The 5,144-nt window shown below is 45.1% G+C and overlaps 1 pseudogene; it reads left to right on the top strand.

Annotated features, from left to right (window-relative positions):
• The first annotated feature begins 2,193 nt into the window (after window positions 1–2,193).
• Window positions 2,194–2,400, top strand: LOC142260348 (U2 spliceosomal RNA; annotated as a pseudogene).
• Window positions 2,401–5,144: the final 2,744 nt, after the last annotated feature.

Below are 5,144 nucleotides of genomic sequence, written 5' to 3'. Positions count from 1 at the left end.
AGAATATCGAGGCGAGCTCACGTATGCACTTACGATGGTAGACAACTACTCGAGATTTATGGTTGTGGTACAAGTCAAAGATCTAATGGCCCATACTGCAGCGAAGGTCTTCCAAGCACACTTATGCAGACCTCATGGCTACTCAGAGAGAGTCCTCACAGATCAAGGCACTGCCTTTGAAGCGGAAATCTTCAAGGACTTCTGCAGCTTTTACCGATGCAGGAAGATGCGCACTACACCCTACCATGCTCAAACCAATGGTTATCAACCTGCTCAGGACTTTACCCCATATTCCAGATGTGGCCTTACAAGTGATTTATAGAGGGTTAACAATACGTTGGGATCACCGGATCTAATCTCCCTTTTTATACACCCTAAAATCTTGTTTGCTTTAGAATAAACAATAACATCATAAAGGTATAGCAGTACCGTTTCAAAGTTTCGGTGTCCCAAGCAGCATTCCATCAGCCTCTGGAAGGTTCCTGGCAAATTGCACAGCTCGAAGGGCATGCTTTTGAACTCGCAGAGACCCATCGGGGTGGCAAAGGCGGTCTTCTCCCGGTCTGCCTCAGCAACGGACACTTGCCAATAGCGACTAGTGAGATCAAGGGTAGAAAAATAATTTGCAGTTCTCAATGCAGCTAGCTATTCCTCAATACAGGGGAGTGGTGCTGTCCTTCTTCTTTAACAGGACCAACGGAGCTGCCCAGAGGCTACAACTGTCACGGATAACCCCAGCCTCCTTCATGTTGCTCAACATGTCCTTGGTACACTGGTAATGTGCAGGTAGTTTTGGCTTATATCTCTCTTTGATGGGTGGGTGTGCACTTGTGGGGATGTAGTGTTTGACCCCTTTTATTCTTCAAAAGTCTAGCGGATGTTTGCTGAAGACTTGCTCGTATTCTTGCACTAGCCTGTAGACCCCCTTCTTGTGATGTGAAGGTGTGGAGTCAGTGCCTACGTGTAATTCCTTACACCACTCCTCTGGCTGACTTGGTGAGCTGTCACTGAATGGGTGGGCTGAAGCAATGGTGGATGCTGCTGTTTGGATAGCATGTGTATCTACTGAGAACAGCTTATCAATGGTGGCAAATCGGAGCAGCTTAATCTCTTGCTCTCCGCAGTTCAACACTCTCATGGGCACTCTTCCCTTCCATATTAATGAATAAAACTATGATGTAAATAGCATATAGATACCCCACAAATGCAGATAAAAGTAGGTTATGGGAAAAGGGGGAAGAGAGAAACAGGAAAATAGTGGAATAAAGTATACCTTCCAGGTGGGAGAGGAAATGGCAGCACAGCCAGTGGAGGTGAAGCAAGGGGAGCCTGCAACTAAAGAGTTGAGAGCGTTATCACATGGTGACTGAGCCTGATTGTAACGGGAGCATAGAGGTGCCGATCCTGTCTTACCTGCGTTGGTGTAGAAGTGGGTGTCCTGTGGTGGAGTCAGCTGTGTGCAGTGGTGGCCGTGGGTTCTTTTATGTGCGACCGTAGTAATAGCTGCGCCCACTTCCTGTATGGGAGTGGAATGCAGTGAGGCTAATGGAACGCACGCCTGCGCATTTGTGTTTAACGTCGCGCATGTGCAGAACGGAGAAAAGGCTGCGCTCACTTCCTAATGAAAGGGAGTGAGACGCAGCTGGGAAGGGAAGGGAAAAGATTAGGGTTTGGGGATGATGAAAGGGCTTTCTACGGGCAAGGATGGCAAAGGGTGGCAGTGACGGAAAGTCAGGCAGCCTGTCCTGTCCTGTCCTGTCCGTCCGTCTTTTTGTATCATGAATTGGAAAGACTGCAAGGGGGAGGGGAGGTGCTTGGAGGAGGAGGAGTTATTCAGATTAATTGCAGTGGGCGGCGGCTGCAAAAAGCATCATTCTTCTTGTTTTTGCTCTGCAAAACAGCCTTTTCAAGGGTTGGCTTGGGTGACAAAATGTCTTCTGTAGGCGTGGGTTTGTCTCCCTCTCCCTAAGATGTGTCCGGTATAGGCCAGGGTGCCACTCAAGGCCGTAACCAATTCGGGTTATAGCTTCTCGGCCTTTTGGCTAAGATCAAGTGTAGTTTCGGAGGACGCTACCTTGGTCGGTACTGGAAGGTGCCTGGGATTGCACGTCTGCCGGCCTTGAGGAAGTGTGTGCGCCTTCTGGTGACACATAGCCCTCTTGTGCCTGGACGGTTCCCAGGCAACGGGAGGCGATCACCTTTGTTATTTTGAAGTCCTACTGATAAACAGAAAAAAAAAAAAATTAAATCTGTTCTTATCAGTTTAATATCTGATACGTCCCCTCTCTGGGGACCATATATTAAATGGATTTTTAGAACAAGGAGATGGAAAAAATCTTGCTCTGTCCACTCCACGCATTGACCTGGTATTGCAGTACCTCCAGGACCGGTGCACCCCTTCTTAACCCAGTTTCCAAAAGCAGAACTCAATTCACCTGATTCAAATGAGCCCCATTAGTGAATTGAAAGAAAGCAAAAACTTTATATGCACCTCAATTTGGCCAATTCACTTTTCACACTTTCACCCTTTTTTTTATCTTTCACACCTTTTACTTGCTTTATTGATGCAAAAGCTGTGCCAAATAGCAAACTCATCTCCACTCAACTTGACCAACTCTGCTATGTCCCGTGCAGTATCTTATTCTCAGTCTTATCTAGATCATTTGCAATTGAATAGAATAGATCCCTTTTGGACACATTGGATTCAGCTGCTGCAGTGACTGCAGGTGTTAGAAGATGCAGACTTGGCATCAGGTGCTGTCTATCAGATTCCACTCCAATTAAAGCTTCCATTGTTTTTCGGTGTTTTCTTTGAGCAATGATGATGTCTTTAGTGATCTGTTGGCTCCCTCTCCTGGAGGAAGAGTTTGCTTGCTCTTGGACTTTCAAAAAGAGAGGTCATGATAGACATTTAGCTTCTGAGCCCAATTGGGGACAGTCATGGGTGATGAATGTTTTGCAACCTGCTGCGAAGCCTGATACCGCAATATAAGGAACGTCAAATACTAAGAATGGGCGGCCTATGAAAGAATTAGTACTTTCATTAAGCATACTTAAACGGCTAATTGGGAATAGACAAACTGTAAAAAGCCCTCTGAGAAAGCCCCTCTCTAACCTTTGTTAGTAAGCTTTTCTGTAGTCTGCCTGTTGATGTATTTTCCGTTTGAACAGTGCACAACATGAAGTGACGGAACACTGGCTTGTCACAATGTCCCCCGCTGACATCACGATAGCGCTGCTGCCTAGAAAGCCAGCTGCGCAGCAGAAGTTGCTCTTTGGGTGGGATGGTGGGCTAATGTATCTATTCCTGCTTGGTGTGAGTTTGACATGATCTAGAGCAACGAGTTCCAGCGGCTAGCGGTTGATTATTGGCTGTAATGGGGCTTTCTGGCTGGTGCCAGCCTTTCTTCTTAGCACACAGGAACCACAATCCCTACACCATGCTTCGATGGATTCTCTCATCCCAGCCCAGTAAAACTACATATTTCACACAGTTATAAGCAGCCCATGGGCATTCACCTGGATTAAAACCCATAACAGCTCATAGACCAAACAATCAATCTACCACTGGACCAAAGACAGGAAGCTAAATCCACTGCCTGCGGTAACTAACTTAATCCTATAGTCTACTCACACAACAAACCCAAGAGAAAGGAAAAAAACATGGCTTCGATTATCCATCCAATGAAAACGCATAACCATTGTGAGCCATTGGACAATGCAATTGCACACATGGTGACATGGTGCACGGCCCAATGAATCAAGTCTGTACTTCATATTCACGGTTTAAGCCCTTGGGTTCTAATGTGTCCAGAGTACATATCCAGAAAGATTCCCTTTCTTTGTGCTAAGCACAAGTCAACAATACGTTGTAAGCAGATTCTATTACCAGTCCCACACCATTTTGTGACGCATAATCGCACAGTGGCCCAATTAAGATTCCAAGTCATCGAACATGTCCCAGCCATACGCAGAGGAGGCGATAGAATTAGGAAGCTCAAAGAAAGGGAATCTTTCTGGATATATACTCTGGGCACGTTGGAACCCAAGGGCTTAAACCATGAATATGAAGAACCGACTTGATTCATTGGGCCGTGCACATTTTTTCTAACGCCCGGTTCTTTTTCGTGTTCACACTATATATGGCTCCAGTATGTATGGAGTTCCATTCTTCCTTGTTTTTTATTTGTCATGTTTGTCTGATTACCTTGTCTAACAGTTTTTTCTCCCCTTTCTTTACCTTCCAGGTTCCCATAGTCACGTGAAATATCCCTGTTGCACTTGATTACGGCTCACTATTCACTATAGGATGTCTTATATCTAACATCACACTCTCACCCATCAGCACTCTATAGGTTTGTATAAGGTATGCGCTTACACATCCGGTCCTCCATAGGTATTTCCACTTATGTAGCACTATCCCTATGATCACTCATAACTCATACCCTTGTAGTCAATTACAGCCTCCTCTCTCCCCTCTCCCCTTCTCCCTTTCCATCTATAATTTTGCCAGTACAATATTAGTTTACATTAGGCACACACTCACATATTCCTTTCCTTAGTGACTTATTGTAATTCACATTCGCATACAATTCTCTATGCCTGCCCCATTACTACATTCATACCTACTTGACCCTATCCTGATACCCCTTGTCTCACCTTGTTGGTCCCTACACCTGTTATCATCTCCTTTCCTGTGTCTGTCTTGTCACACAACACATTTTAGCATATCCCTTGTGCTCCTTATTACCTGTCCTGCCTATTAGAATTATGTCCATTATGTCCATGCATGGCCCAATGAATCAAGTCTGTACTTCATATTCATGGTTTAAGCCTTTGGGTTCCAATGTGCCCAGAGTATATATCCAGAAAGATTCCCTTTCTTTGAGCTTCCTAATTCTATTGCCTCCTCTACGTATGGCTTGGACATGTTCGATGACTTGGAATCTTAATTGGATCACTGTGTGATTATGCGTCACAAAATGGTGTGGGACTGGTAATAGAATCTGCTTACAATGTATTGTTGACTTGTGTTTAGCTCAAAGAAAGAGAATCTTTCTGGATATGTACTCTGGGCACATTAGAACCCAAGGGCTTAAACCGTGAATATGAAGTAAAGACTTGATTCATTGGGCCGTGCACCA

This window comes from Anomaloglossus baeobatrachus, assembly GCF_048569485.1.
Source record: "Anomaloglossus baeobatrachus isolate aAnoBae1 chromosome 10 unlocalized genomic scaffold, aAnoBae1.hap1 SUPER_10_unloc_1, whole genome shotgun sequence".
NCBI lineage: Eukaryota > Metazoa > Chordata > Amphibia > Anura > Aromobatidae > Anomaloglossus > Anomaloglossus baeobatrachus.
The sequence above is the reverse complement of the archived record's forward strand: the minus strand, read 5'-3'. Positions and strand labels throughout refer to the sequence as shown.